Source organism: Dermacentor silvarum, chromosome 4 (assembly GCF_013339745.2).
Source record: "Dermacentor silvarum isolate Dsil-2018 chromosome 4, BIME_Dsil_1.4, whole genome shotgun sequence".
Taxonomy (NCBI): Eukaryota; Metazoa; Arthropoda; class Arachnida; order Ixodida; family Ixodidae; genus Dermacentor; species Dermacentor silvarum.
This window is the reverse complement of record NC_051157.2, coordinates 114,121,785-114,135,532: the sequence shown is the minus strand read 5'-3', so window position 1 is coordinate 114,135,532 and position 13,748 is coordinate 114,121,785. Positions and strand designations below refer to the sequence as shown.

The following is a 13,748-nucleotide window of genomic DNA, read 5'->3' as shown; positions in this document are numbered from 1 at the left end:
TTCACAGACCAGTTGGAAGCTGATTACGGCAAGCTTCCTTGACGCCAGGCGAGCTACATTCATGTACCGCCTGGCGCGAGGCTGTTTGCCGATTAGTTTCCGACCCTTCACAGCCATCCCGGCTCGTGGAGTGTGCCCCTTTTGTCGCGGTCGAGAAGATACAGTTCACATCTTTTCGCAGTGTTTACTTTCTGCTGCTCTCCTCCAACGGATAGCTAGTTTGTTTAGTCTCCCAGGCGTTCCATTTCAGACAGTCCGTTTCTTGCACCCTTTGCCCAGCCAGGCGATCAACCAGTTCGTGCTTCTTCTTGTCGAGTGCTCATACCAAGTTTGGTTAGCACGCTGTGATGCGGTTTTCGGGGGAGCGGCGCCGGGTCTTCACGAAGTGCTTGGAAAAGCACGGAAGGAAGTCTGGTTTCATCTCACCCGGGAGCGGCATCACCTAGGCGAGAAGAAGTTTCTCGAAGTGTGGGCTCGCCCAGCTGTGATTTTTGAAGAGTCAGGTGGAAAGCTTTCCATTAAGTTATGATGCATGCTTCTAAGGTCACTCGACTGGACAGCATGCGCCAGTCGATCCACGTATTTCCGTTCGCCTCAGTGGAACACAGAGTTGGAACCGGTGCTGGCGCAACAGAGTGCGCTGCGCCGCGGACGGCTTCTGTTGTCTCCATGGTTGTTTGCCTTGACACCTTTTCCGTCGAGGCAATCCAGGGATCTGATGGGCTTGTGTCCCTGACGACCGACATGGCTGTTTGTGTGAAGCGAGAAATAGCACGGCGTGCGCCGCTCCACAGCGGCCCCCTTGTCCGGGAAGGACCGTTGGCCCGAATCAAAGCCCCCCACCCAGTGAGCCCGGGTAGGGGGGGGTGCCGGGGTCAATGTACCGAATGATGCTGGGTGTTGAGTACATGAACGCTCTGGGGCGCGGTACCTACGGGTGCCAAGTCCTCTTCCCATCTGACAACGGCACAATTTATCATGTCTTTAATTCTATTCGTAAATACAAGTAATTTCCCCTATGTTGTCCTTGGTGTCATTGTTTGTTGGCTTATGATATGATTAATAATAATCGATCCCCTCAGTCCCCTTTCTTCTCGTTCATATATATATATATATATATATATATATATATATATATATATATATAGGAAAATCAGAAGCACAACTTCGCGGTTATCTTAGGTTTATTATTTACCCAACAGTTTCGGTGGTGGACCGACCTTTTTTTTATATCTTCAGGTAGAGAAAGAAGGCGCCAAAAAAAAAAGTAAGAAAGGAGAGATAGAGAGAGCAAACCATGAAAAAAAAATAAATAAATAAATAAAAATCCCAGGGAGAAAGCCAATGGCAGGGAGATTCCTTGTTGGTAGCGGGGTTCTTCACGACGCGTGCTTGTCATTATTGGCGGTGGACAAGTGCTTGATACGGTCCCCATTATGGCGCGCTGTTAACCGTGTTTGACATGCACATTTGTCGGACACGCCTGTCATGTTAAGTTGAACATGCCAAAAAAAAGAAAGGGAAGAGAGACGGAAAGAGTTAAACGAAAGACACCAAGACGTGGTCGTGCCAGACAAAGCAAAGTGCAAAACACGAGAAACACGAAAGAAGAAGAAATAACCTGCAAATATAATAGTAACAGCGTGGCGAAATCAGCATGAAATTGAAAAGCAAGGGCAAAACACGAAAAACACGAAAGAAGAAGAAATAGCCTGCAAATATGACAGTAACAGCGTGGCGAAAAAAGCATGAAATTAAAAAAGCAAGGGCAAAACCCGAGAAACACGAAAGAAGGAGAAGTAGCCTGCAAATATGACAGTAACAGCGTGTCGAAATAAGCATGAAATTAAAAAGCAAGGCACAATAATGTGGGTGGTTCGGTCCGCTCCCCCACTGGGGTAGTGGGCATTCTTTCGACATCACACACGTGTTCGGCTTGCCTATGTGGGGATTAAGTTCTGATTTTAGCTAATTTACTTATTGACAAAGAAACGAGAGGTTTCCCATGTGTTCATTTATGCCGTGCGTGATTGTTCTAAATTTGTGGATAAAATATGACTCTCTTTGTTCCCGTTCACGAGAAGAGCGGAAGCCTGACATTGCTGCTGTCACAATTTAGAGGTTCCTTAATTTTGAATGTGAAATCAGAGGAAGTAGCCTTAGCAAGACATGTTGAAGTCATGTGCTTACAGACCTTGCAGCGGGGTTTACCACAAGGTCTGCAGCCTGATTCTATCTTTTGAACCGTGGTTGTTCTAGCTCTGACGAGGATATCTCTTAGATTCCTTCCCCGGCGACAGACAACTCGGGGTGGCTCTGTCAGAGCCACCCCGAGTTTGTCAGAGCCACCCCAAGCTGCGTGTGATATTTTCTGCACATAATCATTTCTGTTGGGAGCGTAGGATTTCCTACACATGACGACATAGAGCCTAAGTTAATGATAAAAACATTCATAGCTGAGGTGTTCAAATATTCATCGCCCGTCAACTATGCGGTCGACGGGACCGCCCACACAAGGGCGCGAACTGTGAATGCTTAAACTAAATTACGTCTCCAGCCGGACCTGGGATTTGAAAGACAGACGGTGTAGTCTTGGGAGCATATCAATTTTCGCTAACTGGCGCGCCCATTGATGTACACCTAAACCTAAGTGCATGATCATCGTTTCTCTCTTTTTTTTTCTTCTTTGGCATTTTGCTCCCTCAGGTAACCCGCGCTTCTCCAAAGAGCCTCCATCGTCGGGCTGCATTCAGCACCGCCAGAGGCCAAGCTCTCCATCTGTTCGCAACCGTCAGCAGGGCTTCTTGCGAGGCATGATGCCATCCTTCACCGAAAGCCACCCTCAGAAATCCGCATGAAATATTAAATAAATATTACTGACAGCAATAACACGACACTGGAGTAGCCGTATACCTGTCAACTTGATTGAACCCTTTCTCTTTATTTTTTGAACATCCATACCTAAATGTCTGGTCACTGGTATTTACATCGCTAGCCAGCTCAGTCTTCAATGTTCCAGGAGAATTAATTTGCATATTTTGCCTCCTGCTCATGTATGCTATTATTTTTGTGAAATGATCAACTCCCGTCATTTATTACATTATCCTTTATAATCCCCATGAACTGCCTACCTTTCTGGAAAGCGTATACTTTGCCTGAAGGCAAAGTGTACGCTATCCGGAAGTATACGGAAGCCGGGAATCAACACACTCAGAATAGTTTATGTTCAATTTCTACTTCCTTTGCATGTTTCCTCCCACTACTCCCAGGCAAAATTTGCTGTTTTCGAAATAAAGGATCAGTTGGTTTGTGAACACTCGTTGTGTCTTTTTGCAGATTGGCCTCTGCGCTTTCTTTAAAATACGTTTTTGCACATGCTCGAGAAAATGACAGGCTTGCGAGGCATTCTAGGCATCGATGAATCTCTTCCAGTGGTACGAAAATTGAAAAAAAAAAGAAAAAAAAAGTTGGTTAGTTTTGAAGGTCGTACATGTGTGCGATGCAAAAGAACCTGGGACTCGCGACGCAAGCGAATTGTCCGCTCGTTTACGGACCTAAGGCGTCATGCTGTATTCAAGATAATCGAACTGGCGGTAAGTAACAATTAATATTGTCAGCAAGTCTACACTCCTTAATTTTCTTGACTCGTGTTTGAACTCGAGCTGTGGTGTCAGAGCTGCCTAGAAAGAGGTGTGTTGTCGGGGCAACTTGAGGCTGACTGACAGGCATTGTTGGCAGATGTACACGTGGCAGTGGTAGCTGGGTGAGTGCAGTGGTCCGATAGTCAGCTCAACACGAGCCAACCAAGAACGCAGCCCGCGGGAATGTATGCGTACTGTGAGCACACCGAAAGCATGGCCGCCATACCCAATGTGTAACTGTACCCAAAGGGCTCAAAAGCTATCAAGCCATAATGAAGAGAGAGGGCGGTAATAGCTAAACACTTGCTAATCAAACACTTAAAAAAGAAGCTTACTGCTTTTAATTGCAAAATTATATTGTAACTATAGAACGCCGTGAGCAAAGTGATTGCGCAGCACGAGCTCACTGGGAATGACACCACGGCGGGTAAACAACAAAGGCTCATTGTGGCAGACGAAACCGAGCATTTCAGGGTCTCCAAAAAAAAAAAAACAGATTCCGTGCGCTGTGAGAATCCACTCCTGTGAACATGCGAAAACACCTGTTTACTTAGATTTTTAGGTGCACGTTAAAGAACCCCAGGTGGTCCAAATTTCCGGAGTCCCCCACCACTACGGCGTGCCTCATAATCAGATCGTGGTTTTGGCACGTAAAACCCCACAATTTAATTAATTAAATCCACTCATGCGATTGTGTGCGTGTGTGTTAGCGCGTCCAGTGCTATTTAACAACCAAGGCAATGCAAACAGCCTGAGATTTCTATGAAAAAAAGGGGAGGAGCGTGGTTTCCCCTTTCTGGTCTCTTGCACGCTCCGAATTTCGCAAGCGGTCAGTGTCCCTGAAGGTGCACTATAGTAACAATTTAAAAGTAACAATGGGAGGGTAAATACTGGCGCGGTTAACTTAAGCAAAATTAAATTGGAATGGTAGCTAGCTGCACCCAATAAAAATTGTTGCATGGTCGCCGGATATAGTGTAGCGATGCGCTCATTATCAGACAATAAGGAGTTGTAACTGTAGTGACATTAACATTGCATACGGAAGTACTTGCATATAGCACACAGAAGTGTGAAATATAATACAAAGGAAAGGGGGCGTGATGTGTCTTCAATAAATTACATCACCTCCTAGCACATAAAGCAGTTTTGCTACTTCGTATTAGTTAAAGCTGCGTGGCATAAAATGTGTTACTAACTCCGTGTAGAACTTAAGCAACATAAGCATCATTGTTTAGCAGAATTAATAGTACTCAATGATAAGTAACATGCAAGGTTTGTGCTCGTAGTTGAATATTATTTGCCTACTTATATTGATATTGAAGCTGTTCAGTGTCTCGTGGTATACATTTTTACTCGTTGAAACAATTAAGCAATGGACATCATGGTTGCGGAATTCCCACTGTGCTATTGGAGGTATTCCTGAATTATACCCGTTCTTTTTTTTTTCAAAGCCTGGTATTGAATTTTAATGAAAATTGTAGTCAATGCTCTACGAATTGAAAGACGATGAAAATTAGCCTATTTGACCCATTGTGCAGAATTGTAGCAATTTCGAAAGGCGCTGTTCACTGCGAACTCAACGTCCGTATGTGGAACGCGTGTTCACAAACGCTCACTCATTGCATCAACGAACATAACTATGCACTTTTAGTTTTAATTCTAAAATGTTGCTTTCAAACAGAAACTCGAAAAGAAATTTTAAACAAGGATTGCGACATTATACATACATACATACATACATACATACATACATACATACATACATACATGCATACATACATGGTGTCCCACGTAACCTTAGCCAAACTATAAAGATATGCAAATGCCACGTAGCTGGACAGAACCAAGGTAATGTTGTGTGCCGTCGCTTGGGGATACTCATATTATTTTTGCATTCCACATAATTACATAATAAGTCTTAATTAATTAATCAACTTCTGAAATATTAAAATTAGATTAAAAGTGTCAATGAGAAAACAGTAGAGCAACATGAAAAACTCCCGATACAGCTTTCTGTTGCTCAATACGTACTATATAAAAGTGTTTTTCCGAGCGTGAAAGAAGCCCGCGAATACACGCAAAGTGTCTCGAGCGGTCAGTCGCTCGGCAATTTAACTATCGTGCACCAAGATTTAAAAACATAGCAATAGAGTTACTCGAAGAAAATCTAGTGCATATTGTTCCCAGTACAGTGGAGTAGCTGCCAGTAATTGTTACCGAGATTTATTTAGGTAATTGTAACTAATTATCTAACTCCAGAAGCACTGTCATAATTATCAATCGGACAATGAGAAAATTGTAGAGCAACATGAGAAACTCCCGATAGAGCTTTCTGTTGCTCAACACGTGCTACATATGCGAAAACACCTGTGTACTTAGATTTAGGTGCACGTTAAAGAACCCAAAGTGGTCCAAATTTCTCGCTCGAAACAAAGCTGAGTCTTTTAAGACTTTCTAAATAAATTGGCAGCAAAGCAGACTATAGAATACTGATTAGACGATATTTTTACTTGAACCGCTACCGTTTGTGAAAATGCAGCCACAAATTGAGTCAGAATGTCCTTTTTTCATTTTTGTCATGATTTCAATATAAGTATTAGGTTTTATTTCTTCTCAGAGTATTTTACCATCTACACAAATACGAAGCCCATGTTTTGAATATATACCTCATCCCGGACACAGTGGCCGCATTTCAATGGGGGCGAAAGGCGAAAACACCCGTGTACTTAGCTTTAGGTGCACGTTAAAGAACCCCAGGTGGTCGAAATTATTCCGGAGTCTCTCACTACGGCGTGCCTCATAATCATATCGTGGTTTTGGCACGTCAAACCTCATAATTTAATTTTAATATAGTCCTCATGGAGCAAATACTAAATATGCGGCAATTGTCGACTTTTCTTCATGACTGAAAATGATGTACATTATAACAAAAAGTAATACACTACAATAGTCATGATAGAGTGCCGTCCGCAGAATACAAACAAAAAATATCTCGCAGTAATAGGTAAAAGCAAGTATTTTGTACAATATTTTTCTGCCCGAAATAGTTTCCCTTGTTCATGAGCTATTCGTACTGTTGTTAATACCAGCGTTTATTCAGCTATTTATCGAACCATTACACAGCGCTCTTTATATTTCGCATGTACCGTCTTTCTCACCATTGGTACGTTGCCGTAATTTAAGGAATGCAATGGCAATGTTCAGGCTGTTCCTGGAATTCGAGTGGCTTGTGCACATAGTGCGAAGCGACATGGCTGTCGTGAATTAGCGACTCGAGAGCCCTTTTCTGCAGACGTCGTGTCAAACTTGTTATGCGTGTTTTTACTTTTCGAGGCATGTCCATGCTTGGGCTGAAATTCGGCATTGCAGGTCCAGGCAACGTTCCACGTGGTCAGCCTTTGTCCAGCTAATCGCCCTTCACACCGAGAGAACGTCACCCCTATGGCCCCTGTCACGTCCTGAGCCTTTGCCTGAGCCAGCGCCTGAGGTGACCGGGCAACAAAGCCAGCCACGATCGGACGAGGCTATTAACGTCAAAATTGACAAGAGGACAAAAGACTGCGCCGAACTTTTCGAGGCATGTCCAAGCTTGGCCTGAAATTCAGCATTGCAGGTCCAGGAAACGTTCCACGTGGCCTGCCATTGTCTAGCTAATCGCCCTTTGCAGTGCATTTGCACCGCAAAGGTGGAACAAATCGCCCTAACTAATCGCCCCCAGCTAATCGCCCTTTGCGGTGCATTCGCACCGCAAAGGGCGATTTCTTAGGAAAAGACTGCACCAAACGCGCAGGCACACTCAGGCATTCGCACCGCAAAGGTGGAACAAACAGCACCTTCCTGAGATGACACCGACAACTCAAGAAACCACGAGGGGTCAACGACCTTAGCTCGCTTAGCTTACTTAAGGTCGTCCTGGGCCGGTATTTTGTAGCGATGACTTTAAAGTAATAATGCCTTTTCTTGCTTATCGCGCTTTGTCAGTGGTCAGAGCGACGGTCCGCTCGCGTTATCAACGGGATCAGCCGGCCGTGAGCGGTGGATGATAAGACTATTCTAAAATAAATCATAAGGCATCGCTACAAAATCGCGGCCCTGGCCCCCGGGTTAACGAGAACCGCTCGTCAACGAGTCAACCCATTCTACCAAAGGTTTCAATAGATTTCTCCTCATATTCATCATGGTGCCCATCTTCGTCATTATTGATACGACCAGCGCGAAATCAGACATGAAACACATAACGAGGCGACGAGCCGTTTAGTATGATTAAACAAGCGCTAACCCCTCGTGATTTCTTGAATTGTCGGACTCATCTCAGGAAGGCGTTGTTTGTTCCCCCTTTGCGGTGCCAATGCCTGAGCCTCTTTTACCTCTTTTGTCCTCCTGTCTATTTCTGAGGTCAATGGCCTCGTCCCATCGTGGCTAGCTTTGTTGATCGGTCAGCTCAGGCGCTGGCTTAGGCAAAGTCTCAGGACGTGGCAGGGGCCATAAGCGTGACGTTCTTTTGGAGTGAAAGGCCATTAGCTGGACAAAGGCTGGCGACGTGGAATGTCGCCTGGACGTGCAACGCTAAATTACAGGCCGAGCATGGACAAGCGCTGACAGCGCTTGTCCTCGTCGCCTCTTTTTGTGTTTCGTGACTGCTTTCGCGCTGGTCGTATCAATATGGAATACCAACTAGCCCGGTCTCACACCTTACTTCGTCGTTATCTTCTGATTCCTGCGGTGAAATCCATGGGGTATCTATGGATGACCGACCGACTTGATCTCAACGTAGAAAATAAAGGAACGTGACAAAGCGGTTAAGCTGTAGTGATTTTTACCGATAAAAAAAGGAAATGAAATTAAATCTTCTAAGTCGGGTGGTGGCAATGTAAACGGGCGCCCACTGTCTATTATTAACTGCATGTCTTAAGATGGATAGAGGAACCATGCCGTAAATGCGCTTGGGCGAAAAGGAAAAGTTTATTAAACACGAGCCGCGCGATTGCTTAAGAATAGAGAGTCACAGATATTTAGTAAAACTTGCTGCTGGGCTGGTTGGTACATGATAACTGGTGTCAAGCAGATGCGCAACAATCAGAGACCTTTCTCGTCTTCCTTCCGCGGATGTGTATCTATTTCACACCAGTTATCACGGATGTTGCACCTGCTACACTGCCCGTCGATGCAGCCTTTGACGTGGATTGTCCTGCGTGGTCTGAATATTTATAAAGATTGTTCTTTTTTTGCACTAAACGCAACTCACTGCCTGTGCATCATGTTCTTGAATTAAAAAAGCACAACGCATGGTGAATGGGAACTTTTCTGTTAAACAATTTATTTCCACTCAATGCCTTTCAAGTATTTCCGAAATGGCGGTTGGCACGATGGTATGTTTATCGATGATACATTCTTAAGCTGTTGTCACGGTGAACAAGAACTTTTAACATTAATTTCAAACTTCGATATGGTGCACAGCAATGTTTCTTTACGCACACATACTCGGCCTCAACAATAATCCTTTTGGTGAACGCAAAAATCTTGTCATTCCGGTTTACAGGAAACAGACAGGTAAGCATCAATACCTAAATTTTAACAGTAACCACATAAGACATTGCAAAACATCAATTCCTTATAGTCAAAATATTCGATACAGGTGAGTAAGCACAATGGAAGGAGATTTGTCTTCATGCTGCGAACATCTGCACACCGAATTAGCCCGTCAGAATCGGTGATGGGCTAATCAGTGGCGAGCTAATCAGTGCGTTAGGTCAGTGACAATGCAATAGAGAAGGCTAAGAAAGAAGAACGTAGCACCTTATAAAAAAACACACATAACCTGCTCACCCAGATGAGCAGACATCTTTTTTTTTTGCTTTAGCAGGGTCACCAAATTACCAGCATCACCTTCTTTATTTCTTTAAGGCTTGATTAGCAGCGCAAGGACAACAGAGGGGAGAGAAGAGAAAACAGAGCGCTGATCTTTCAACAGTTTATTTTTTTTAGAAAGCATCGCTATATACATACAGTCACACAGAAACACAAAGGCCATGCGGAAAACGTAGCGAAAAAAAAATTCAATCTAGCGATAGCTCTAGGTACCTCTTCTCCTTGTCAGTGAGATCGACACAGGGGTACTGTCACAACCATCCTTTAAACATAAAGCTTTTCCGCTTTGATTATCTCGCGCGTGACACGATATCTATGTGTTGCGATTATACAACACTTCGTGAATCTTGTCTGCATCCACACGTTCTACAGCGGGCAGAAAGTCATCGTAAAATTCTAGTTTTTGCGCGTTCTACATTGTACATGTGCTCTTTCCGCCTTCCATTTACGCATTGGCCTGTCTTCCCAATGCAATATTTACAACAGGACAGGGGAATCTGATATACTACGTTATTTGCGCACTCTCTAAATTTATTTTGGTGTTTGATAAGGCACCATCGGTTTAGCCGAGATGGTGGGACGGTCATTTTGCACAGGTTACCTCATTTTTTTTCCGGAGCAGAGAAAACAACTTTCACGTTTACACGCTGGGCGACCTTTTTCAGATTGTGCGTGATTCTGTACATGTACGACATTACTGCAATTTTTTGGCCATCCCGAGTTGACCCACCTGGACTTACATTCGCCACAGACAAAAAACTGCACAGCAGGCCTTCGGCAACAGACACTTGTAGAAGAGTTGGATAACCTGCCGTATTTACGCTTTCAGATTGCTCACGGAAGCTGTCGACCATTTTGTGGTCGCAGGATTTTCTTAGGAAATTTATCAAGTATGAGCTAACAACGCCACGTTTTATAACTTTAACTGCGCAGAGTTCAATAGAAGAAGTGGCTTATTGCCACGTAGGTCCAGCAAGAACGAATTTCATGCAAAAATAACTTACCATCAAGGAACCTTAACACCTTTCTTAAAAACTTCATGGGTTAATTCTAGTGGTCTAAAACATGTACGTACTATGTCCAGAACTATAAAAGCATCAGATTTGTACGAGTTGATATCACTGTCAAAAAAAATGGCCGCCATCCCGTCCTGCGAACGTGAATGTCCAACGAAGCTGTATAAAACACCACACATGGTCGAGAATTGTATTTACGCTGTTCTTCTGGTGTCTTCAATTTCTCTGGTCTACCCATGGCAGTCTTAAAATGAACTGAATGAGTTGTTAGATGGGTCTCCCTTTTATATATGAAAGCGTGGTGACGTCACTAAGTACATATATGCGGTATGCCTGATTGCACAGAAAGATATGCCGTTTGCCTTCAATTGTTAACCTGGAGTTTTGTGTTTACGCCACAAAATTTTCAAACCAACGAGAGGTACACAGCTTCGCTGTAAAATTAAAAGGTTGTCAACGTATCTAAAACCACCAAAGACTTCAGTGTTAATGAATGCAACCGAAACAGATATGTGAAGTTTTGCTGAAAACAAATCTATGATTATGGGATCTATGCATGATACGATGCAAATGCCTTCTTTTTGAAGGAGAGGTTTACCATACCAACTGTAGATAAAATCAAAGTAATTCTAAATAACCACCAACACTGATGCCAAATTCATTCAGCAAAATTGAAGGACCTAATTCATCAGTGCATTGAAGCAGTGAATCATCTGGTATAAAATAATAAAGGTCTTTGAAGTCAATTGAAAAGGACAAACAGGCTTTCGTTACATCGTGAGCTGACAAATCGCTTTACTGTACCAGAGTCCTTTTTTTACAAAAACTGGTCATCCACTTCTAAACAATTGAGGTATTTCTGTAAGAAAAGAGCGACACATTCTTGCCAGGTGCCAATTTCTGAATTGATAAGCTTAACCGACATGTCAACTTGGTGGATTTTCGCATTGAAGAAAACTTCAAGAAAATCATTCTTTGAGTTGGGCATGCCCTTTAGAACAGATTCAAGGTTTAACCTGCCACAAATGCCTTTGGCATTGCTATTTATCGTTTTTCAATGAAACCGTGTTGTGACTCAAAAAAGGAAGAAACCGTGCTTCCTGCCTTATCCTGATTCAACTGAACTGACATTACTGAAAGACCACCCTCTTCGTCCACTGGGAGCACACACAACAAATGTTAAACAGGTAACAACGTTTTATCGGGAGGTTTGAGACAGTTGGCTGAAGACGTCGACACCGTCTGCTATGCAACGTTCGTGCTCTTGCTCTCAAGCACGCCGGGAGACCTACCTGACGGTAGCCAGGAGGTCTGGCGGAGAACACGCCTAAACTGCTAACTTAGGTCCGAGTGAAAGCACGTCACTGACAGGCTGGGACAAGTTGAAGCACACGATGGAAGGCGTATGTTTCGTATGTGGCAGTATGAATTGTTATCGATTCCAATAAACTAAAATATATTGCAAGAACCCGGCAGCACTGGAAATCGGAAACAAAAGACTTCTGTTTAGGGGATAAAGACTGCAAAGTATGGTCCTGGTTGACTAGGCTTCCAGCGCACTGCTTGTTGCGCGACCTTTGAGCCGGTTTCTCCCTTTTAGGCATCATTCTACGACTGCTGAGCCTTTGCGTCAATGCTTCTCTAGTATTCTCGGTATTGCCAAAGGGCAATGCCACAAGGCACGTGCGCAAGCCCTCACATGATGACCTTTACAATGTCGTCGCAAACAGACGGCCATGGCAGGCCATGAGTTGGTCATGAGGCAAGTTCAGCGTCGTAAAGCCGCGTTAATATTTACTGTTTTTACTGTGATCACTCTTTTAATTAGCATATTACTATACCTCGCACTTGACGATGACTTAGATATTGTAGTAGATGTTTACTTCATTTCATAGGCGGAAAGAAAGAGAAAGAAAGTTGCTGCTGACCAGAAAGTAGCTGTATAGTTTTAAATAGTGTGATTTGTATTGCCTTGCGTTAAAAAATATTTTACCACATAACGACGTCTTGTCGCCAGAGCCCGGGATGCTATCGCGGTCAGAGGATTCCTGGAATGAGGGACCCTCCCACCTAGAGTGATCCAAAGCTGAATCGCTCGTGAACAGTTTCTCGAAAATTAAAGTTTATTTCATCATTACCACATTTACTCTATGCTGATAAGTGTGTCCTCCGTGCTACGACCTCTTGTGAGATTCGCAAAAAAGTATTTTTTTAATTATGGGGTTTTACGTGCCAAAACCACTATATGATTATGAGGCACGCCGTAGTGGGGAACTCTAGAATAATTGGGGTTCTTTAACGCAAGAAAGTTTATTAAATAAATAAACTAATAAAAAATATCGTGCCTCGGGTGGCTTGAAAAGTGAGGTGCCCTCGTTTCGAGCACCTGTTCGACCAGTGGTGCAGCATCTTCTTCAATTTGTGTTCCTTTGATTCATGCTAAATTATTGACCTCATTGATATTTAAGAAAGCTGTTCGAAGAGAATGTGAACGCTAAATATGTCATCTGTTATAAAATAGTTAGCACCGTAACTTCCCACACATGTTTGCAGTGAACGATAAGTTAGCTGTGCTGCGAGTGTTTCAAGTTCGTAAGCTTTTTGACTTCAGTTGTAGTGACACCGCTTATTACAAAATTTATTTGAACAACTCAGTGACCAAGAACATCATGCTACAGAAAACTAAGCACTGGGACAAACCGCGTCTTTTCCCGCATACATAGGACACCCACCTGTGCGAGATTGCATATTCACCTAATGTCAAGCATGGAAGCCACTTGCAGAGATTGTGGTTGCTTGCCTAAATTTGAACTGTGAAGTATCTTAAGAAGGTTAATTAAATTAAATGATGGGATTTTACATGCCAACACCCCGATATGATTATGAGGCACGCAGTAGTGGGGGACTCATAATCCAGATATGAAGCTAGATATGAAAACAGTTGGGCACCAGCATAACTTTTGTATATATTACTAAAAGATTCTTGGTTGCTAGTATTGGCTCGTTGTACTCGCTGTCTTTCAATATTTCTACATGCTAGCGCTACGTTTTTTGTACTCAAAACCCTTCTTTTTCTACGCAACAGGAAGAGATGCAGAGGCATCAAACAAGCACGTTGTGCTTCGGCGGATCAGCATGTTGTGAAAGTAAATTTCTATTTTATTGCATTTGCTTAGGTATGTCTGTGTAATTGCGTGTTCGCACTGTCATCAGCAAGCTGCGT

At 43.4% G+C, this 13,748-nt stretch overlaps 1 pseudogene; it reads left to right on the top strand.

Annotated features, from left to right (window-relative positions):
* The window catches only part of LOC119448847 (putative uncharacterized protein DDB_G0271606), a 13,131-nt pseudogene extending 5,892 nt beyond the window's left edge, over nt 1-7,239 (top strand).
* Nucleotides 7,240-13,748: the final 6,509 nt, after the last annotated feature.